We start from the raw sequence: 25156 nt of genomic DNA, 5'->3' as shown, positions 1-25156 counted from the left end.
GCGTGAGAAATTGATGTGGTTGGGAGTAGCAAAAATTGTTGAAAAAGTTCTAAATTTTATCCCGGACATATTACAATGGACCTGTTTTGGCCCTGATCTTTCTTGGACATTGTGCACCTAATCTAAGGCAAATCACTTAAGTTAAGGGTGGCTATTATAGGGGAGCGTAACATGAAAAGGGTGCAAAATTTTTTTTGAAAGGGTTGCATACTCCCACCATAGTATTATTTATTGAGCTTAACGAGTTGGGGTGAAAAGAATTTCTTTGAATATAGTAGAAGTGGAAATTGGTTGTTAGAGATTGGTCTTAGTTGCATAATGTAGTGCATTAAAGCGATTAGCGAAGATAGTCACTATTTCTGGCCAAAATAGTTCCTACCCATCCTTTAGCCTACAATACAACTCGTAAAAGACCTATTTGATCCAAATTTTAGAATTTTGATATTAGTAGAGTATTACGCTAAGGGCAAGCATACGGTCATCAGTTGTAATTTGAGAATTCTTTGTGAGAGTGAGCGCAACATGATTCTTGTACCCATTTTGTTAGAAATTGCATGATTGTGAGAGATTATGGGTAACTCTCTTATTGTGAGGGAACATGGTTGATGAAGGCTGGGTAATTTAAATGATATGCATGAAATTGCCAACTTAATAAGTGTATTCTTGAGGGTAGGTTGTATATAGGAATGATTCCTGAATCTACTTCTTGTTCATAATTCTTGTCTGAGCCTATTTGAGCATCTTGTTCTCCTTTTTGGGTGCTAAGACTTGTGTAGCATGCATAAATGGATATATTGTTTGAGGACGAACAAAGCTTTAAGTGTGGGGTGGTGATCTTGGGTGTATTTATATGCCTAAGCACCATAACTTATCCATATTTTAGCTAAGTTCAGATAACAAAGTGCCTAGTTTCTTATGTTTTTAATCTACTTCTAGGTAATTGAGCTATCCGATGTGATTAGCATGATTTCAGGTATTAATGAGGTAGATGAAGCCATTATGAGACAATGGAATGGGGATGGCATATGACACAAGAGAGAGTAGCAATCTGGACCAAATGTGGAGCCTAGACACTATGTCCAAGACTAATTTGTCATTTATAATTAGTTCAGGGACTTAGAAGTAAATTATGAGAGAAGAGATTACTAAAAAACTTAATTGCTGAATTTTTATTCATTATTCATTGTTTTGTATTATTTGGAGAGACGAGAAAGGCGGCTTAGCTTGAGGAGAGAGAGAAATATATTTCTCTCTTGTTTTCACTATTCGCACACCAAGATCGTCTTCTAGTTTTTGGTATGATGAATATTTCTATTGTGATTTTCGTTTTGTTCATGAGTAGCTAAGTTATTAGTTAGGGTTATGGAAGATTTGTAGAATATAATCTATCACTTTGGGTTTTGAATTCATTATGCATTGACTTGTTTATATCATACTCTCTTCGCTTATCTTGAATTCTTGTGGTTACAAACATAAAGGATATGCCTTAAAATTCAACTTGTTCAAAAGAAAGGTTGGGTTCAGAAAAGAGAGTAGTGACAAGAAAATAGGATTACCAACCCCTATTTTATAAGCTAATGCCTTAGCAGGATTAACTACTTGGAGATTTTGTTATTATTTTTGGTGAACACTTTTGATTCAAGAGAACTGAAGTGAATTAGTCCTTGATGGTTGAGAAACACTAGGATGATGTTATTAAATACAATAAGTTTCTCTGTAAGCACGATGCATGTATGAATTCGTAAAATCCATAGTTAGAAAGTATTGAAAACTACAAGGTAGACATAACCCTAGCTTGGTATTTCTCTGAATTTGAATACTATTACACATATTTCATTTTACTAAACTAAAACCATTAATTTGTGAACTGAATCAAATCCCCCTATTTATTTTATGGAAACGAATGATTAAAAGTCAACTAATCTGCATACAACTTAGTTAGCACCATATTCCCTGTGGGATTCGACCCTAACCTAGTTGGGTTATATATTTTACAATGACTGCTTACTCTCTTATAAGAGAGGTCTAATTTGGGCATATCATTAGTAGCTTCTCAGGTTGAGTGTGGTGTATATGTTACTCTTTCTTCTGAGGCCTCAAGTGTTGGCTATTTCATGGGGTTAAACCCTTTGACCTTTACTAGTGTTAAGGTGGAGGAGGATCCTCAAGGTTTTCTAGATGTGATAAAAAAGATCTTCTGTGTTATATATACGACTAATGTGGAAGGTGAGGAGTTTTCCACCTACCAGCTAAAAGATATAGTGTACCAGTGGTATGATGAATGGGTTTAGTCCAGGGGTGATGGTGAGGAGTCAACTCTATGGGAGGATTTCTCTCGTGCTTTCCTGGACCACTTTTTTCCTTAGGAGCCAAGGGAGCTAAAGCCACAGAGTTGTTAACCTGAAGCAAGGCAAGATATCAGTCAAGGAGTATGCTTTGAAGTTTCACCAGTTATCTCGGTATGCTTTGTAGCTAGTTTCTAGAATGATGGATAGAATACAAAATTTATCTTTTAATTTATATCGAGACTTAATATTGGAAAGTAAGGCTGCCTTGTTAATTAAGGACATGGATATCTCATAGTTGGTTATGTACATACAACAGGTAGAGAAATAAATGAAAAAAAGGGCTGAGATAAAGAGAAATAGGGCAAGAAGTTTAGGTTCTCAAATAAGGGTGGTGGCCAACAGCAGAGTGGCAGGGGTGGTGGAAGTGGCCCAAGAAAAGTAGGGAAATTCTAGGTCTTACTCGATGGCTAGTGCTCCCTGCTCAAAGCCGTCGGGTGATAGGTGTTTCCAAAGTAGAGACAACTTCAGGGCATAGGGTGTCCAATCTCTATTTAGTGGGTCCCAATCAACTCCACTATATTCTCCCTATAGGTTTGGTGGTAGAACGCATTAGGGTTTTTGTGATGGCGGAAGGGAAAAATGCTTCAACAGTGGTCAAACAAGGAATATGCTTAGAAACTATCCTATTGGTAAGGTTTCTTTTAGGGAAAATAAAGTTCCTGTTGCTGCTTCTTAAGATCCAACACCAAAGTGTACACCATCCAGTTCCACAACTGGTTGAAATCAACTTTATGCTCTGACTACTCTGTAGGAGTTTGAGGCATCACCGAATGTCGTGTCTAGTTTGTTAGAGCTCTATTTTTGTATGATGTACTATTGACTTGATCTGGGGTATACCCTTTCTTATGTGATCCAATTTGTGGCTATGTATTTTGGTTTTGTCCCCAAGTATATTTTGAACCTTTTTTCCATCTCTACCCTAGTGGGTGACTCCGTGGTGGCTAGAAGAGTCTATAGGGGTTGTGTGGTATCTGTGGGTGGTCGAGAGACTTTGATGGATCTATTTAAATTAGACATGGTTGATTTTGATGTTATATTGGGGATGCATTGGTTGCGCTCATTCTATGCTTCTCTAGACTATCATACCTATAAGGTCATCTCTAAATTCCCTAGTGAATTAGTTATTGAGTAGAAGCGTGTGTTCCTTAACTCCTAGGAGAAATTTTATATCATATCTTAGAGCTTGGAGATTGATCTCCTAGGGGTGTCTGTATTATCTGGTCTGGGTTAAGGATTCTAACTTAGAAGGTCCTTCTTTGTATTCTATCTTAGTGGTGAATGAATTTCTTGAGGTCTTCCCTAATGACCTTCCTGGTGTTTCTGCTGATAGGGAAATTGATTTTTTGATTAATCTTGTTCTGGACACTCTCCCTATATCTATTCCCCTTTATAGAATGGCACTGGCTGATTTAAAGGAGCTAAGAAGAAACTCAAGGATCTTTTAGACAAAGATTTCATCCATCTTAGTGTGTCCCCATATTGCGCATTGGCGTTATTCATGCGTAAGAAGGATAGTTCCCTTCAAATGTGTATTGACTATCGATGGTTGCATAGGGTGACTATAAACAATATGTACTCTCTTCCAAGAATAGATGATTTGTTTTATAAGCTGTTGGGTGCTAAGTAATTCTCCAAAATTAATACTCAATTTGGGTATCACCAGTTAAAGTTAGGAAGATGGATATCTCTAAGACCGATTTCCCTACTCGGTACGAGAATTTTAAATTTTTGGTTGTGTTTTGGGTTGACCAAAGCCTTGATGGCATTCATGGATTTGATGAATATCGTCTTTCACCAGTTTATATATTTGTACTTCATTGCTTTTGTAGAAAATATTTAGGTGTATTCTAAGAGTGAGCTGACCATGCTAATTACCTCCATATAGTGTTGCAAACCTTAAAAGAGCAGTAGTTATATGCCAAATTTTTGAAATGAGAGTTCTCGTTGAACACTGCCACTTTTCTATTTTATGTCATTTCTAGTGAGAGAATATGGTAGATCCGTAAAAAGTTACAGTTGTTAAGAAGTAGCCTAGACCTATGACTCCAACCAATATTTAGAGCTTTTTAGGTTTAGCAGGTTACAACAGGAGGTTTGTGGAGAGTTTCTCAATTATAGATTCCCCGTTGACTATGTTGACTTAGAAGAAAGTGAAGTTCTAGTGGTCTGATACTTGTGAGGGTAGTTTTGAGAAGTTAAAGGATAAGCTAACTTCGACTCTAGTCTTGACTTTGCCTGAAGACACAATGGGTTTATGGTCTATAGTGATACATCCCGAGTGAAACTTGGTTGTGTTCTGATGCAGCATAGCAAGGTAATAGCTTATGTCTCTAGACAGTTGAAGATGCATGAGAGAAACTATCTGACTCATGACTTAGAATTATTAGTTGTGATATTTCCATTAAAAATCTCGCGACACTATATGTATGGAGTGTATGTGGATATCTTTTCTGATTATAAGAGCCTGCAATTTGTGTTTACTTAAAAATAGCTTAACCTCAAGCAAAGGACATATCTTGAGCTTCTCAAAGATTATGACATGAGTCTTCACTACCACCCAGGTAAAGATAATATGGTTGCTGATTCTCTTAGCAGGTTATCCATGGGAAGTCTAGCTCAAATGTATAAGGGGAAGTGGGATTTGGTGAATGATATTCACCATCTGTCTAACCTTAGAGTTCATCTCTTAGACTCTAAGAATGGTGGTATATTTGTGGAGGAAGTGGCACGGTTGTCTATTGGTGCTTAAATCAAGGAGAAGCAGATCTTAAATCCTGTCTTGATAAGGATCAAAGGTGATGTAGGTGAGCAGAAAGTGTGGGCCTTCAAGATTGGTGGTGATGGTACCCTGCGATACTAAGGGAGATTATGTGTTACTGATGTAAATGTTTTATAAGAAAGGATCTTGGCTGAGGCGCATGAGTCATACTATATTGTTCATTCTAGTTTGATGAAAATGTATCATGAACTTAAGGAGATCTATTGGTGGAACAATATGAAGAGGTATATGGTGAATTTTGTGGCCAAGTGCATAGTGTGTCAGCAAGTGAAAGTTAAGCACATGAGGCCTAACAAATTGTATCAAGAAATTAAGTTTCATGTATGGATGCGGGAAGTGATCAATATGGATTTCAGTACCAGTCTTCTCAGACTCAAAATCAGTTTGATTTGATTTGGGTCGTCGTGGAGAGGATGACAAAGTCTGCGCATTTCTTCCTAGTAAGGATGAACTTCTCGATTGAGGATTATGCAAGGTTGTACTTTTAAGAGATTATGAAGTTGCATGGGATACCTATTTCTATTATCTCTAACTATGGTACACAATTTTCATCTCACTTTTGGCGGTCATTTCAGAAAGGTTTAGGGATCACTAAGAGTCATAGTACTACTTTTCACCCGCAGTTGGATGGGAAAGAATAAAGGACTATTTAGACATTGGAGGATATGCTTTGTGCTTGTATAATTAAGTATGGTGGTAGTTGGGGTAAGCACTAAACTCTTGTAGAGTTTGCATACAAAAATAGCTACCACTCTAGCATTGGGATGGATCCTTTTGAGATAATGTATTGTAGGAGGTGTAGGTCTCCTATTTGGTGGTTTGAGGTCGGTGAGACAGATATGTTTGGTATGAATTTAATTCACCAAGATATAGAGAAGGTTAAGGTGATTCGAGATAGGCTTAATGTTGCCTAAAGTAGCCAAAAGTCCTATGTAAAAGATAGGCATAGGAAGTTAGAGTTTTGATGTTGGGGATATGGTGTTCTTGAAGGTGTCTCCCATGAAGGGAGTGATGAGGTTTGGGAATAAGAGGATGCTCAGTCCTTGGTATATTTGTTCATATGTGATTTTGAGAAGGGTTAGCAATGTTGCGTATAAGTTTGAGCTCCATTTATCCAGTATTCCATAATTCTATGTTGAGGAAGTGTATAGGTGATCCGTCGCAAATTATGCCTGTCAAGGATATGGTATTTTGGGTTCCCTATCTTATATGGAGATCCTGATCAAAATCTTAGATTTTCATGTTCTTCGGTGCGGACCAAGGATGTGGCCTCGGTAAAGGTTCTATGGAGAAACCAGAAGGTAGAAGAGAAGTATCCGTTCCTATACCCCATTCCAGAAATTCATTCTCAAGGTATGTGTTGTTCTTTTTATCTTTATTTTCTATTTTAGTAAACGTAAGGTTAGAGATGTTTGGGGGTTTAATCATGATTGTACTACCTTGTTCCATTATTCGAGGATGAATGATCCAAGTGAGTGAGAATTGAAACACACTGGGTTCTGGTCCTTGCAAATTTCTTGAGTCTTGAGCATCTAATCATCATACAACTCATTATGCATGTCGTATGGTGTGGGTATGAGTTAGGTAACCCAATTTGTAAGTTGTCTAGTGTGCAATGGATGGGTTTTTATTGTGGTTACACTATGTAGGTACGGGTCATATTGTTTGGTTTCAGTTCATTGGGTTGGTCCTTCACTTAATCTGAAACTCAGTTACTTGACTTGGCTCTGAGTATGAGTGGCTCACTAAGAGCTGTGAGGATAGGGTACGCGTTATAAGTTGTAGTTGTATGTTGTCTAGTAACTATCCCTTTAGATTCTGTCTTGGGTATATTTGGACGATACTAGTCATATGGTCTGGTCACGAATTAGGCCTAGGGAGTGCTATGTTGCACAGAATGTGGTGTCCAACTTTCTAATCAAGTTACTTGTAATACCCTGAGAACTCTAACCAATAGTGCCACTATGACTCAAGATCATGAGAAATAAATTATAGCACTCTGGTTGTTGTCTGATCAAGGGTGATGTGTATTAATGCCTCAAAGATGTCCTAGCGATTAGGTAAATTAAAACATCCCTTACCGATTGAATTCTTGAGAAGGATTTTGGCATAGTCAACTTCAAACGAGCATATCTCTTGTTACACTAAGAAATTTTGAGCTCATGGCCCACCAACAGATAGATAATTGAATTAGCTTTCCAACGGTAACAATTTTACCCAAATCCAGTATTAGAGCGAAAAGTTATGCCTATTTTAGCATCTCAACCTGGAAACTGTGTGATGACATTTTGTAACGACTTGTCACAAGTCTGATGGCTTGTCACAAAATGTTGTCACCTTAAGCAGAAAGTCACAAATTCCAACATTTTGTGATGACATTTTGTGACGACTTGTCACAAGTCTGACGGCTTGTCATAAAATGTTGTCAACCTTAAGTAGAAAGCCATAAATTCCATCCTTTTGTGACGATATTTAATGATGAGTTGTCACAAATGTCGTCAGCTATTTTTTTCAACAATTAAAGGACGCTTTTGCAAGGGTATTTTTATCTTTTCCCATCTTTTGGAGGCCCCTATATATATGGGAATCACCATTCAAACCCTAATTTCTTCATATTCTCTTCCAATTCTCTTAAGAAAATATATCTAGGGTTTCATTCAAGAACATTAGTCTTCCAAAAATCATCCATAAATCTTCAAATTTCTTTAAGAACCAAGTTCGACATAGTGTGGGCTTCGAGAATCATTTATTACAAGTGCAGATAGAGTCTCAAGCACTAGAATTCATCCAATTTCAAAGATTAAGGTATGTGGGGTTTTGAACAAGAACAATCCTTTCGTTCTTGTGCCCAAAGCTTTGATTTCTATGATAGATTTATATGATTTTTCAAGTGGGTTTATACCCAAATTACTTCATCATGAGACTATGAGAATATAAATTGTTCAAGCTTTGTATACATTATTATTTTACTATTCCCAAGTTATGACTTGATATTTAATATTGTGAATTTCATATTTCTACCATGAGTTGATATTTCAAGTGCTTTCAAGATGTGTGTCAAGCTTTAAGCTTCCTTATGACAAATTGGATTATTGAGTATATTGATTCATAAGATTGAGTTGTTACAATGAGTCTTGATATTTCCTCAAAGTTATTGATGTTGCCATGAATTAATGAATTGATACATTTTAATATTGAGAAAGATTGATTCGATTTGTGTCGAGTTAGGAATCCATAATTGATTATTATTTGATAAATGAGAAAGAGATTTGATTTGTTCTTCATGATAGACCCTTATGATGTTTGTGGTGGATTTCCTAATGCATTTTAAGCTTGTGTCTGGGATTACTATTTAGCACCGAGCGAGAAATATGGTATTTCCCCTAAAACTATGTGCCATCATAGGATTAGTGTTGATATTTGTGGGACAGAGGTCGAGTATGAGATTGTGATCACTAAATTAAGGTTGTACTCCCTGGCAAGATTACGATGCTCCCGCCAATGTGGGGCTCTCTCCTTAGGAGAGTAAAACATTGGACTCGATGTAGCTCATATGGTTTATGTTTGTTATAAGAACCTCCCATGTCCATAAGAGTCGAGTTTCGTGAATTACCGAGTTACTCCAAGTCTTGAGTTAAAGAGTTGAGTGGATTATGATGATTTATGAGGTTTTTATCATATTATTTATTTACTATTAGATCATGAAAAGTATGTTACAATATAACTCAAGCCAAGTGAGCCATCATTGTACATATGCATATTTTCATGAAATTGATGATGATATTTACATTGTTGCTTGCACCCCCATATACTAAGTAATTCCAAAGTGCTGACCCATAGATTTTTCTATGGGCTACATTTTCTTGTAATGTAGGTTCAGGTATTCAGCCGCAGTCGCGTTAGTGATATTCGGGTGCCTCACTACATTTCCACAGTGGTGAGTTCTCCTGGTTCAAGGATCGTGTCTATATTTTTTAGATTCGTTTTGTTGTTATGGCTTTTAGTACTGTTGAGTCAGTTGGGGGTTTGTCCTAAAGGCTCCTCGATTTTGATGTATAGAGGCTTAGTCTGACTAGAGGGATGGTATGTACAAACATTCAATATATATTTTGGCTGTATAGTTTAATATTCTCCAGTATCTCTCTTGAACCTGATGTGATATATCTCTTTATTATGCATGACTATTGTTGAATTAAGCTCCTTGACGTAGTGTCTGGATCCGAGGGTTAGCTTAGGGCTACGTGTATCCCTAAGCACCGTGTGACGTCTTGGCATGGAAATTTTAGGGCGTTACATTACTATTAGAGGTTACCACTCCTATGGTGTGGATATGAGTTGAAAGGTCCAACCATACCCAACTATGGGAATTTTCACAATTTAAGTTAGGGGTATTTAGGACATTTCCCTCCTAGCTCATTTTGACCCTACGACATAAATCACTTTTAGAACCTTATTAACCTTTTATTCTTAATCAAACACACTTAAAACACTATTAAAATCTCTCTCAAGCTCTTGGTTCAAGAAAACTCAAGGGTTTTTTTAGGTCAATCAATTTGGGGCTTTCAAGAGGGATTCTCTCTGTCTTCATTGGTGTCTAAGGCATGTTACTCCTCTCTCATTTTTAGTTCAACTAAAAGCATGTTTTTATAGATGGTTTTCATGGTATTAATGCAGATTTGTTTTGTTTTTTGAAATATGTGTTGGGGGTTTTAGTTATTCTTGGTGGCATAATGTTTTCCCATGTTTTTCTTATGGTTTTCATGCTATAATTATGATTAGAACATATGGTTGCATGGGAATGGTCAATTGGCACTTGGTTTTGGTTTTGGAAAATCTTATACCCTCAAAATGTTTGTTAAAATGCGTATGAGAATGATTTTGTTACATAGTATAGCTATTTTTTAAAACTTTGCATTGCATAATATGGTGATGGAACCTAAACTGGTTTGGTTGGTTTTAAATGGCTTAGAAAGGCCTTGATAGCCATCATTTTGGTTTAATTTGAAATCTTATGGGGTACATGGGAATCCCCTAAGTGTTGGGTAATGACATTGCCTGCAACCTATAGTAGGTATGACGATACCACTTCTTAATGCCTTGATAATTGACTCCTTGAATTGGTTTTTTAGTTATGTATTAAATGTTTTTAATTGATCAATAATGTCGATTTGTGATAACTAACCGTAAATGTATGAGTCTGACAGACGGACACTGGAAACTGATGTTTTCCAACATGAAGCTTAGTATTTGTGACCATATGCATGTGGGGTACACGAGAATACTTGAAGTTTATAGTTGTATATATGTATCATGGAGGGCAAAGGGTACATGGGAATCCCTGGCCACTATGATATCTTCGGTTCATGCGGCTACACGTACTTGGGCCTATTCAGGAGGTAACACTAGACCCATATGGCCTGTCGATGGATTATGATGGTAAAGATACATAAACGTAGGTTAAAGCCTTAAAGGCATGCTAAACCCGGTTCCCTTTCCCGACATAGTATATATATGTATAATGTGACTGCATACGGTTAGTTTCTTTGATTTTAAATAATGACATTCTTTTATACTTATCCTGAGTACATGCTAGCATTCACCCGTTAACCGTCTTTAAATGTTGTACCCCCACGCGATGTAGGAACCGTCCATACTACTCCTACTGCTTAGTGATCTTGGATTCAGGAATAACTTTTTGTTGGACTGAAGTGGTAAGATGCCATACTTCGGAAGACTCCATTTTATACTATGGACTTCTTTTAATACTTTTGTTTCTTTCTTGTTATTTGGTTTTCTCTATGGTCGGGGGCATGTCCCGATTGGATGTTTTTGTATTTCAGTTAGAGGCTTTGTGTGACTACTATGGGCATGGGCGGTGTCAGTATTGGTGTCAAACTTGGCATTTGTATTTGTATTAGGGTTGACATTAGTTGGATGTTTGGTTGCATATTTTGTTGGTTATAGTTATAAACTTCTTTAAATGTCTTTCAATTAGTTTTGTTACATATCTTGTTATATGTTTGGAATTCATCCGACATTGAGTACATGGCGGTTATGGTGGGGTATTAGGTGTGGTCTCCATTCCCGGTCGGACTTGAGATGCCTGACACTATTAGGCCCTGGTTCGGGTTGTGTCATATACCTATGGTCAAGTCTGAGTAGCCATATTGTTTTCCTTTATTAAAGCCGAATGACTTCTTGCTTTGGTGTCGTAAATAACAAATTGTGCATGGTGCAAATGCGAAGCAAACATCCCCCTCCGTCCAAAATTTTTTTGAAAATCAAGGGCTTGGAAGTGATTAATTTTGTAACAATATTTTACCTCTTTTGTGACTCTGATATCTTTAGCATGTAGAAGTTGGAAAATTCTCCATTTTCTCCCTGGTAGGAAGTGCAATTGAGCCTCCTTGAAGAGTTTGCTTATATGTGCAGTGAGTACAATTGTCCAACTCTCATGCATACTTGTATACACTAGAACTTTCCCCATTAGTCTCTCAAGGCTAATTGTAATTATACTTGGTTGGTGAAATGATCTTAGGCCTTCTTGGTGAGCTTTAGGAGCCCACTTTAGCCTAAATAGTCTACCCGTACATAGAATAGTATCCTTAGCCACCCATCTTGAGCCTTCAAATGTTTCTTTGGAAACCACTTTTCAAGCCTTGAACCATTAAAAGATATTCCCTCTTTTGAACCCTAATCGCCTTGAACTTTGAAAATAAAAATTAAGGCCAAATGCCTAAGTTGGGGGTGGTAAGTTTGGAAGAGATGACCTTAGGCCATGATAATGTAAGTTGATGCATATGATGCTAAGCTAAGATAGAGATTGACAAACATAAAAAGAAAGGAATCATAAAAAGAAGGAATAGCATGGAGTGTAAAAGAAATAGTCAAAATAAAATGCTTTCAAGGAATTGGGTAAATCAAAGTAGCAAATTTAGGCATGTATGAATTTTGGAAACAAATGAAGTGGTCCATAGTTCGAAGTTGGGTTAAAATAGTGTGATGTAGATGTTCAAGGAGGGTGGAGTCACTTTGTTCCTGAATGATATTGTACCCTTTCCCTGAACCTACTTTAAAAGCTTAAAAGTCCTTCGAGATCTCCAACCAAGTGTATTCATTGTAGTGATGATTAAATATAAAGGCAAGCCTATGGTATGATACTTGTTAGAATTAAGAGAGTCTTTTAGAGAGAGAGAGAGAAAGTGTTTTGCACTAAAATCCCTTGTTGCATATTAGAGAATTTGGTGTGTGGGATTTACTTCTTGTGAGGTAGAATGTAAACAAATCGACACGGGTAAAATTATTATTTTCCAAAAGAAGAGCCAAAGGAGTATATTTTAGTTGCTATCACTAGGGAGTCACTTCGAGAGAGTTAGTAATTGTTACACTATAGTTCCTTAAACTCTTGTGCATCCTTGAGATGATGTTTTTTGTTGAGGGGAGTCATAAGAATAACTTTTCTATGTTTGAGAGATATATGTTGGTGTTGATCAAGTTTGAAGTCATTGTGATCACTTGGTGATATAAATGGGCTTGAAATTGCACAGTGTCATTCAGTATGAAGTAGTGTTACTTGAGGACAAGCAAAGGTTTAAATTTGAGGTATTGATGAGTGATAAATTTACCAGTCCTTTACATCCAAATTCATGCACAATACTATGATTAAATTATATGAATGGGACAAATTGGTCATTTGAATTCACTAATTCCCAGGTATTTTAGGTAAATAGGTGATAAGAAGAAAAGAAGTAAAATGAGCTGAAAAAAGATCAAAAGGGGAAGAGAAGTGCAAAAATTGGAAAAGCAGGAGGAGGATCGGACCCTTAGTTAGCGCGATTGCGGTCTAAGAGTTGTGATAGTGACAAGTCAAGCTTGGTCAACTTTTGGCGATCAAGATGATCTTACGACGGTCGCGGTAGCCGCGAATGCAGTCAAGCTGCAACAATCACAGGATAGTGGGTTTATGCCTAGGGGCAATAGTGTAATTTTCTATAGCCGACCCCAAATCCCACATAAGGAAAAAAATCCTTTCTTATTTGACATTGTCCACTTTGAAAATTGAATTTGGTAGAAATTAAAACCGTACCAAATTGGGGAAACTTATTGTGGCTAACTTCTCAAGTAGTTTTTGTTGTAATTGAAGTTGGATATTGGATTACTATTACTTTTAATTTCCATGGAAGCATTGAATGAACATTTTGGTATATCCCTTTCCTTCAACTTCACAAGTAGCTAAACATATATCTTAAGATTATGTTGAAATAGGGTACAAATATGTTTGGGTTGTGATTTATTAGTGTACATTCTTGGTTATTAATGACGGGTTACATAAATGCTTGCTTGATTGGGTTGGAATATGTGGGTGAAATCCCCAAATTCCCAAAATTGATATGTGGGTGTAAACCCCAAATTTCTTATGTCATCCTTGAAAGAGGGATGTGAGTATACCTTTGGATCCAATATCATCCTCGAAAGATGGATATGGGTGACAAGGCATTAGTGAACAATAGTTAGATATATCTTATTCCCTTTCCATTATCTTAGAAATAAGGGTGGGTTGAGAATTTGTTAGGTCTTGGGCATTTTCCTATAAATAGGGATGCCCAATTGAGCTATTGGGTGAATTTGATAGCCACATTCATGAGGTATCCAAAGGGGTCCATGGGTGATATCTTGAAGTTTGGTTGACAAACCAGCATCAAGAACCCTAACCTAGCCTACTCATGTAGTCATTAACTAGAATTTGCATTTAATTGTCATAAAGCCATACATTATTTGCCCATAAGAAGACATAATCCTAAGACTTGTCTCACATTGAAAACTTGGGCCACATTTGTTGCCTTGCGTTGATAGTTTGATTAGATTTTGGCAAAATAAACATCCAACCAACCCCCCATTTTAATTCATCTATTTCATTTTATTTATATTACAGGTATCTCTATAGTAGCTATTAACACCCATAGAATTAGAAGAACAATTCCACTCCTCGAGGATTCGACCTCAAATCACGTTGGGTTAATATACTTGAAAACGATCGTCTTACCCATAAAACCGGGAGTGATTTGAGCATTATAAGTAGGTAGTCCATCAACTTCGGTTAACCCTTTAGATTCTTCTATATATCCCTAGTGTAGTCCTGAACTATAATTAACTCGATTCCTGCTTCAACGGGGTATATAGGCACCTCAACTATTCGGTCATACCACCCCAGGAATAGAAGTTGGGATAATATTTTTAAAAGGAATCTCGAAAATTGAAAAGAAGAAGATCACCATCTAGTAAAAATAATGAAGACCAGCAAAGACTTCAAATCCTCTCAAGCCAAGATCATCTCAAATATTATTAAAATGGGGAGGAAATTTTGAGGAGGTCCTCAATATTTCTGCTAATATATTGGAATATATTTCAAATTCCCTAGCACTTGCGGTCAAGTCAAGCTTTAGAAACCACTAACCGCGGCAAAGTCTAGATAAACTAAATCTCTAGCTATGATAGAACTTTTGGTAGTACTCTCCAACAATGATGATAAGTTTTTGGAAATCCTCCATCAGAAGTTTGATATAGTCGAGCCTAAAGAGTAAGACATTCGTTGACATAGTACATGACATCAGTGGGATAAATTTTCTAAAGAGATTTTACATAATTTTTTGAAATTAAGTTTTCAAAGGCAAGACTATTTTTTAAATCTATATGCATCATTTTACACATTGTTAGTTTTTCCAAAACAACTATTGGAATGGAGAGTCACGACAGAAGTCCAAATATGATGAATCACCCAAAAGATTGCAAGGAACAAATAAAAGATCGAAGGAGGTCAACACAGAGTACTATACCAAAAACCAACAATTTTTCTATGGACGCAAGGATCAATGCACAAACTGAGGATCTTCTTCAAAAGAAAATATCCTAAGTAAATTGTAAACCACACCAAAAGCATAGAATTCTAAATAACAATACTTTTGGATAGCCCCAAAGATGGGTTCAATACCCATTTATCAAGGACCTTTTGAATTGTCTATCTCATTTCATGAGACCATGGATGAAATACTAAGGCATCTGATCCTCTTTTTGAATAATTTTATAAAAAATAGTTGCTTACAAAAGAGACTCTATCTATACTAAATATTTACATTCAGCGAAGGTACATTTAAAGGATTTTATACAATAAGGACGCAATTAAAAGGATTACCCAATTGGAAGAAGATAAAAAAATCATCCTCAAAATTTGCATTTAGATAAAGCAAGTAGTATTTGAATGATCTCAATTAAAAGGGATCTCACCCATTTGCTTATATTCAATAGACTTGCTATTTAAATACTCCCTTGCAAGGAGAAATATTTAATAGTAAACTAAGTCATTTAGAGTATGTTACTGACTATTTGATATTTTAACTCTATGCTAATGTAGTCTCCAATGAGAGCTACGCCGTGTCTACTAACCATCTAACAAGAGTACAATTACATGCAAAAAAATGAAATATAACAACAAGTAGACTTAGGTGAATCTTCTCTTCAAACTGCCAAGAGGGCCATACCGTGAGGGCCAATTCATATCATTTCATTGTCAAGAGGACCATTTTATTTCATGTTGAGTGGGCCATTTTATATCATTTCATTGTCGAGAAGGATATTTCAAAACGTTTCATTATCAAAAAATTCATTTTATTTCATACCAAGAGGGCTATTTCATATCATTTGATTATTGAGAAGGCCATTTCATTTCATCCCAAGAAGGGCATTTCATATCATTTCATGCTGAGAGGGTCATTCATATCAAGGCCATTTCATTTCATGCCAAGAAGGGCATTTCATATCATTTCATGCTGAGAGGGTCATTTATATCATGTCATTGACAAGAGGACCATTTCATTCCATTGCCAAGAAGGTTATGCTGAGAGGGCTATTTTAAATTATTTCATTATCGAGAGGGCCATTTTATTCTATTACTGAGAGGGACATGCCGAGAGGGCCATTTTATAATATTTCATTTTATGCCAAGAGGGCGATTTCATTTCATATCGAGAGGGTCATTTTATGTTAGTTCATGATGAGAGGACCATTTTATTTCATTTTATCATTGAGATGGATATTTTATTCCATCATCAAGAGGGCCATTTTATATTGTTTCACTATGGAGAGGGCCATTTTATTCTATTGTCTAGAGGGTCATTTAATTTCATGTCGAGAGGTCCATTTTATTTCATTGACAAGAGGGCCATCATGCCACTCAACTAAGTCTGTATAATCTCTTATGATGCAAGACAATAAGGTCTTTTCTTAGAAGATTCTTTGGAGAACCAATGTCCATTGACCAAATCAAGATAACATGATATGGCGTTAAGGATACAGATGCATTTTATATCTGTTAACCATGCATAAGGCGATATATCCCTTCGTTGAGGATTTTAAGCATTTTATGAATTAGCATGCTTCAACATATCAAGTTGAAAATTGCATGATCTGAAGGGACCTCTTTAAGTCACTATCTAAAAGCACACAACATATTAGATTTCTAAAAAATTAATAATGCGAGCGTCATCTGTAAGTCACAATATTTGAGATAGGATACTGTGTGATATTATCTGTGAGTTAATAGTCCACAGGTCATTTGTAAGCCACAACAAATCATAACCAGATAATGTGCAAGGTTACCCAAAGATCGATAGTTTGAAGGTTATCCATAAGTCATAATTAATCCTTATCATAGAATATACGAGATTATCAAATTAATAGGTCCAAGGGTCCTTTATAAGCAGTGTCATATCCAATATCCATTATGAAAAGGATTACCCAAAGACTATCAATTTAAGAGATATATTTAAGTCATATTGTATCAAAGGTCGGATGATGTGCAATACTATCAAAGATATAGTTATTGAAGGGATATCTGTAAGTCATCTCTTATCCAAGGTAGGATAATATGAAGGATTACCTAAAATCTAGAAACTCAAAGGATATCTGTAAGTTACCTAATATGCAACATCAAATGTTGCACAAGATTACCCAAATATTATTAATTCATGGGATATCTATAAGTCATATCGATATGAATGATGTACATGACTTTCCAAAAGTCACATTCAGAAGATCATTGTCAATAGCCAAAGTTGTTATAATTTCACACACAAAAGCATTATAGGTTACCAATAGGGTTACTGCATCAGCATAAGATTAAGCAATTATAGGGACCGCCCTACACAAAGTCTCATCGGTATCTAAGAGGGTCACCCCACTTTGAAGAAATATTAAATCAACAAAAGAGCTATCTTATTCAACAACAAAGAGGGTTGTTGTGTATATTATTAAAAATTATTTCCCTACAAATAGGTACATGAGTTGATTACTTTTTAGATAAATAACTCACACGTGGTATGGTAAAAGGTTGTATATCCTTTTGTGAATTTTGTTTATTGTAATAAGTTTTGTTTGAGACTTTTTATAGAGCTTCCGAGAGGATGAAAATCTCAATCCAAAACCATAAGTGCAAATGACACTAAAAAGGTCATAGGAAAACGTGGAATTTTTTCTTAGCAGCAAATCTGGACATCATCTAGAAAGGGATGCCAAACTCTTTGGCAATGAGCTGAGGGATAATTGCCACTAACATCATACCACAACCCTATTATAAGTCATGTGGGTAATTTGAGATATTTTGATTTCAATTTCACTTACGAAACATTTCTAAACTCATACCAGAGATAACCTTCTCTTTTCTTCAAATCTGAGTGACAACATGCCTTGAGCTATGGAAATTATATCTGAATAAATTCTTATCTGTGGATGTGAAGAGATATGCATCAATGGTTAAGAGGTTACAAGCCTCTTTTCCGTTATTCAATTGACTTGTCAATCGTCTTAACCTAAATATTGTCTAAAATAAAAGACTATCTTTTCTACAAATCGATTTGAACTACAAGCAGTCTAATTCCTAAAGTCTTGGAGATATGTAGTCTTGGATATAAGTTTAAAAACCGACTGCATTCCAGCCTTCCCACAATTTTTTTATTCACCAGCTTTTCAGTTTCACAAAAAATTTAAAAATGGGATAGGAATTTCTTAAAGACCGTGCTTAAAAATAAAGCTTTATGAACTATAAGTAGTTTGAATTCTCATGTAACCTGAGATATGTAGCAAACTCGATACTGGGGTTTGACCATAACTCTATGAAATCCGTGCAAAAATCAACCTCTTTCAAGAAACAACTTTGTGGTAGAGCAAAATTAGGAACGTCAAACTCCCGTTGCTTAGGGTTACTTGAATCCGCCCTACCCAAAGGGAAGAGGTAGTTGTTGACAACTCATTTTTCCCTCCACAACTAAGTTTAATTCTAAGTTTCATCTGTTTTAAATAAAATTATAATATTTATTTTATCTGGATAAAAAACTTTTCAAAATATTTATCTAGATAATTTTTCCATTTTAAGTAGATATTATATATTTTAGTATTTATATATATGAAATCATATAATTTTATTACATAAATATTTATTTATGAAATATCAGATTATAATCAAGGGTTACTTTGAAAATTAATTTAAAGGATTAAAATCTTAACTTACATGTAATTTGTTCGTCAAAATAATTTATTTAGTAAATATTTGTTTGATTTTATTAAACCAAGAAGTTCGAAATTAAAATGATTTATAGTTCGTATCAAATTTTGATTCAATTTAGCCGATTTATTGAATTTTGCTACAATTATAATCAATTGGGCCATAATTGTAATACGATTGACTAATTGATTCTCATTTGGCAAAAATTTGAATGAGATCACCTAATTTCAATCTAATTTTGATTATTTAATAAATAGCCTAATCTATCCATCCTTTTTATAATTTTAATATAACAACTAAATACACACCTTTGACCTAACCCACATCACACCCTAACCCATCCTACCTTTTGTTTTCTTCTTCAACACAATAGCTAACAACAATAAACAAAACAATGTTAGTTCAGTAAACATCGAACAATGCAGGACAATACCTCAACTTGACACAGACTCGATTCCCACCAGAAAACCCTTCAACGCATCATCTCATCCCTTTTCATACAAAGAGGATGTCTGTGGAAAAACTAGAAGTTGCGTGAAACTTTTAGAAAGTTACAAGGTGGTAACTAGGTCAAGGCTTAAAGGAATAATCTGCAAAAATCCACCTTAATCGTTGAAATCGTACCATGAAAGTACATATGTGCTCAATTCCACTTAGTTGGGAAGAAGTCCCTTCTCCCCAATAATTCCTAATTTCAAATTTCTACAAGAAGTTCAAAATTACTACGAGAATAAGGTTACAATCCTATCCATATCCCAAATTCAAAATTTTCCCTATTAAAATCCCTTAAATTATCCCTGAATTTCCCTTTTCCCAAATCTGTTGAAGCCTAAAAATGCAATCCTCAATTTTTCCTATAAAAGGCTCATTATGGAGAAAAACTGGGCATGTCTTAAAAGGGGTGAAAAAGAAACTTTAGCAAAAATCTTGAAGTATTTAAAAATTTCAAGTATGGGAAATTTTAATTGAATTTTTTCTAGTTAGCTTTCTTTCTACTTAAATTCCTAGCTTTCGGTGGTGGAAAGAACACTTCGACGAAAGCTCAAAGTCTCGTTTTGATGCTCTAAAAGAGGTAAACACATCTTCCCCTTTTTTCATTACTTTTCTTCTTCATCTCCATCTTCGTATTAGTAGATTTATAGTCGTAATCGTATTTGGTGGGATTGTTTGCTATATACAGCTTTAAAGTCCATCAGATGTTGCGATATCGATATTCGGACTGTTTGTTTTTTATCATAATTTTGGTTTTCTTTTTCATGGTGCAAAATGAGTTGACTATAGCTGACCTGACTCAAATCAGGCCTGGCCATTTTGGGTATCTCATTTCTAGTGTGGACCGAAGATCACACCCTTGCACCTAACCAACCCAAACACAACACTCCCTACATTCGAATGAGTTTCGAACATATAACAAGATAGCATGAAATAGATTTAGAAAATTTCAATTCATGTCCATGACCAAACACCAATGACTAGAAAAACGACCAACCTACACCGCCCAATAACCATAGCGTTCCAAATAAATCCTTCTAAACAATGATCCAAAATAAAATATCAATAAAGTTCGAGACATTCCCCCAATAATAGCCAATAATATGTATAATACATAAGAGGAACAAAACATGAAATGTAGACTTCTAATGTATGAAAGCTCACCACTTCAATATCAATACACGAGCTGATCCAGAATCCTAATCACTAAGAAGCAGGAGTGTAAGTGTGACCAATTCCTACATTACGTGGGGATACAACCCCCAAAGATGTTTAGCGGGCTGAACGCTAGCATGTAACTCGGGGATAATGATAACATAATAACATAATCAATAGTTTACAACATTCAAGCCACTACACATAATCAGATGAATATGCATATTCACAAACATATATATGTATATTTATATATATATCAAATGTTGGGCTATGGAACAAGGCTTAACATGCATTTTCAAAACTTTAGCCTAGATTGTGTAGATCAACCATCATATAATAGTATCCATTTCTTACCCCCTAGTCGAGCCCCAGTTTGTGTAGCCACATAAACTGGAGAATAATCTCATATATATGCATATGGGGGACTCGAACCTCCCATCATATACTAAGGTGACTTAAGCACTCGATCATGTAATGATTTACGAAGGAATCAAACCTCCCTAATCATGAAATAATAATAATAAAGGGGACTCAAACCTCCCTGGTCACTTCAACCTTCGCGTCATCAAATGAGGTTTCCAGTGTCGGTCACCCAGACCTCCACTTTCACGACTTAGATACACAACTATTATAAGAGTCCAATTTAAACATTTATCAACAATACCAATCATGAACCACATTTCACATTAAGGCATACATTGTTACTATCGTCATACCAACTACACTTGCAAAGTAACACATCATGCAAAAACAATTTCCATTAACTAGGAGAAAACAACTCCTTTTGTCCATTAATACAAGGTGGGAGAACACCGACTCCCTTTGCTTATTAAATCATACCATTGTTTTTCAAATTGCTCTTTATATCATGATAAAGTTCAAGACTAGTTTAATTTACAAATTCCTACCTTTCTCATAACTCAAAACTAATTTCACGCTATGGGTTGGGGTCATAACCACTTCAAAAGTCACAAGTTTAGGAAAATCACAATTCCTTAGTTCATTCACTATACCCATGCACCCACAAGTCCAAAACCATATTTAAATCATTAATAATCACAATTAAATCATGGGAAAACATTATTCAACAATAAGCATTCAAAACACACAACCCTTATTATCAAAATAAAAAAAAAATCCATGTGAACAACACTTAAAGACATATTATTTTAAAAAATTAACAATGAGGGAAGAGTTACATGCTTGTAATAGTAAGATGTACGGAGAGAAATCACCCTTGAAGCCCTGATTGATCAACCTCTTACAAACCCTAAGTGTTCTTGACCTTGAGGAATTTGAGAGTGTTGAAAATTGACTTTGATGTGTTTATGAGGGCTAATGATACCCTAAATAGTTGGAAGACGTGGATTTTAAGTTGGGTATAAGGGGAAATGTCTAGAATGCCCAACTCAAAAGCTTAAAAAAGGTCACCTTTGATTGTGAGTTAACCCTTGACTCGTAGCAACTCCTTATGACTCGTCATAATGAGTCATAAACAAGGTAGTACTACCAAGGTACCCTACACCGCTATCCTTACAATTCATTGTCACTACTTGTAATGGGACCCTATGACTCATAGGCTCTAGTTGTAATCAATACAGAACCCTAATTGGGACTTACTCTGGACTTTCTACAACTAAACCTAACACTTTATAAAATATGCTTACGACTCTTAGTGAACCACTCGTACTCAGAGTAAAATCTATCCATAAACTTACTGGTTTGGTTATGACTCATCCCAATGACTCATCATGACACCCTATGACTCATAGGGTGAGTCGTTACTAAGGCAGTGAGCTCAAAGATCAATAAATTTCCAAGGGCCAAATATCTAGGGTGTTTTAATTCTCCCCCCATTTGGATCATTCGTCCTCAAATAATGTGATAAAGCATTTATTAGCACGAATTGGCTCCACATACCTTTACTCTTACCTTTAACAAAGACAGAAAACAAGGATGCTAAGGAAATCACTATTTTCTTTAACAAAGTTAGAAAACAAATATGTTAAGGAATACACATACCTTAAGCACGATTATTTAGAGTGGAAAAAAGAACGATACTAGGACTTCATGTCCTCTTCTTCTTCCCATGTAGCCTCTTCAACCTAGTGGTTCCTCTATAGAACCTTTACCATAGCAACATCCTTTGTACGCAACCGACTAACTTGCCAATCCAAAATTTCTACTAGGACGTCCTTATAAGATAAGGAATCCAACATACCTACCTTCTACAAAGGAACAACTATTGAAGGATCACCCACGCATTTTGTCAACATCAAAAGATAAAACACCGGATGAATGAAGCTCAACCTAGAGGGCAACTTCAATTCATACGCAACATTACCAACCCTCTTAAACACCAAGTACGGACCAATATACCGGGGATAGAGCTTTCCCTTCTTACCAAAATGCATAACTCCCTTCATGGGGTATACCTTTAAGAAAACCCAATCACCAACACTAAACTCCAACTCCTTTCACCTCATATCCGCATAGGAATTTTTGGCAACTTTGGGTGGCTTTAAGCCTATTTCGAATCACCTTCACCTTCTCCATTGATTGGTGAGCCAAATCCAAGCCAAACATCTTAACTTCACAAACTTCAAACCACCCAATGGAAAACCTATATCTCCTACTATATAAGGCCTCAAAATAAATAATACTTATACTAGAGTGGTAGAAATTATTATACGCAAACTCTAAAAGAGGTAAATGATCAACCTACCTACCACTATAGTAAATCATAAAAGCTCTAAGCATATCTTCTGAATAGTCCTTTTCGTTTGCCATTCGATTGAGGGTGGAAAGCAGTACTAAGGCTCACCTTAGTTCCCAAACCTCTCTGGAAAGAACACAAAAACTGTGATGAGAACTATGTACCATAATCTGATATGAAACAAACGATCTATGCAACTTCAAAATCTCTTAAAGTAACAATTTTTCTTAGTCTTCTGTCAAAAAATTTGTTCTCACTAGCAATAAGTGAGCAAACTTAGTCATTCTTTCAGTAATGACCCAAATCGAATCAAATTGATTTTATGATGAAGGAATACCGACAATGAAATCAATATTAATCATTTCCCATTTCCATACAGGCAAATCAATTTTTTAATACAACCTATCGTGTCACAAGTGCTTAACCTTCACTTGTTGCTGCACCAAGCATTTATCCACAAAGCTTTCCATGTCTCGCTTCATATTGTTCCAATAATAAATCACCTTAAGATTATGATACACCATCATCGAACCAAGGTGAATGGCATAATACGATTCATGAGCCTCAGACAAGATCCTCTCTCGCAACCCATCAATAATAGGAACATATAATCTGCCTTGGTACCTCAGTATACCATCGCCATAAATCTCAAAAGCTACAACCTTTTGTTGTCCCTCATCTCCTATAATCTTAATGAGGATAGGATCTAATACCCGCTTCTCCATTATTTTAGTATCCAAAGATGACTGCGCCACCTTTTTCACAAATATACCCCCATCCTCAGAGTCCAAGAGACAAAATCCAAGGTTAGCCAAACAGTGAATAACTTTCACCAATTCCTACTTATCCTAATCCATATAAGCTAGACTACCCATGGATAACCTACTAAGAGCATCAGCAACCATATTATCTTTACCTGGATAGTAGTGGAGAATCATGTCGTAGTCCTTTAGCAACTCAAGCCACCTCCTCTTCCTTAGATTCAACTTCTTCTAGGTAAATAGATATTACAACCTCTTGGAAAAGATATCTACCTAAACTTTATACAAATAGTGGCGCCAAATCTTGAATGCTAACAACACATCCAATAACTCTAAGTCATAAGTCGGATAATTCCTCTCATGAACTTTCAACTTCGTGAAAGCATAGGCTACCATCCTACCATGCTATATCAACATACAACCAAGTCCCAAATGATATCGGAATAAACCACGAATACAACATTACCCTTAGGCAGAGTGAAAACTTAAGTTGAACTCAACTTATCTTTCAACATTTCAAAACTACCCTCACAAGCATCAAGCCACAAGAACTTCACCTTCTTCTGGGTCAACTTAGTCAGCGGGGCAACTATAGTTGAAAAACTCTCCACAAACCTTCTATAGTAAATGGCTAAACCCAAGAAACTCCAAATATTGGTTGGAGTCATGGTCCTGGGGCCGCTTCTTAATCATTGCAACTTTCTACGAATCCACCATGATCCATTCACAAGAAATAATATGATCAAAAAAAGTAAGAGCTTTCAACCATAACTCAAACTTCTAATACGTAGCATACAAATGAGAATCTTTCAATGTCTAGAAAATAATACGGAATTGTTTGGTGTGCTCCATCTAACTCCTAAAGTACACCAGAACATCATTAATAAACACTATGAAAATAAAATCCATGAAATAATAGAATACTCGATTCATGAGATCCATAAATGCTATCGGGGCATTTGTCAGACAAAAATACACGACTAGGAACTCATAGTTACCATATCGAGTTTGAAAAGCTGTGTTAGAGATATCCACCTCCCTAAACTTTAGCAAATGATAATCCGATCAAAGATCAATTTTAGAGAAACATCTAGCTCCGTGAAGTTAGTCAAACAAATCATCAATTTAAGGAAAAGGATACTTATTCTTCACAGTAGACTTATTCAAATGATAGCAATCGATGCACATCCAAAGGGAACCATCCTTCTTACGTACAAACAAAATAGAATCACCCAATAGAGACACAATAGGATGGATAAAACCCTTATCAAGAAGGTCTTTCAACTACTCTTTAAGCTCCTTCAACTCATCCGGAGCCATTCTTTAAGGAGGGATAAAGATAGGATGTGT

The sequence above is a fragment of the Capsicum annuum genome, chromosome 5 (assembly GCF_002878395.1).
Source record: "Capsicum annuum cultivar UCD-10X-F1 chromosome 5, UCD10Xv1.1, whole genome shotgun sequence".
Lineage (NCBI taxonomy): Eukaryota > Viridiplantae > Streptophyta > Magnoliopsida > Solanales > Solanaceae > Capsicum > Capsicum annuum.
This window is presented reverse-complemented; position numbering follows the sequence as displayed.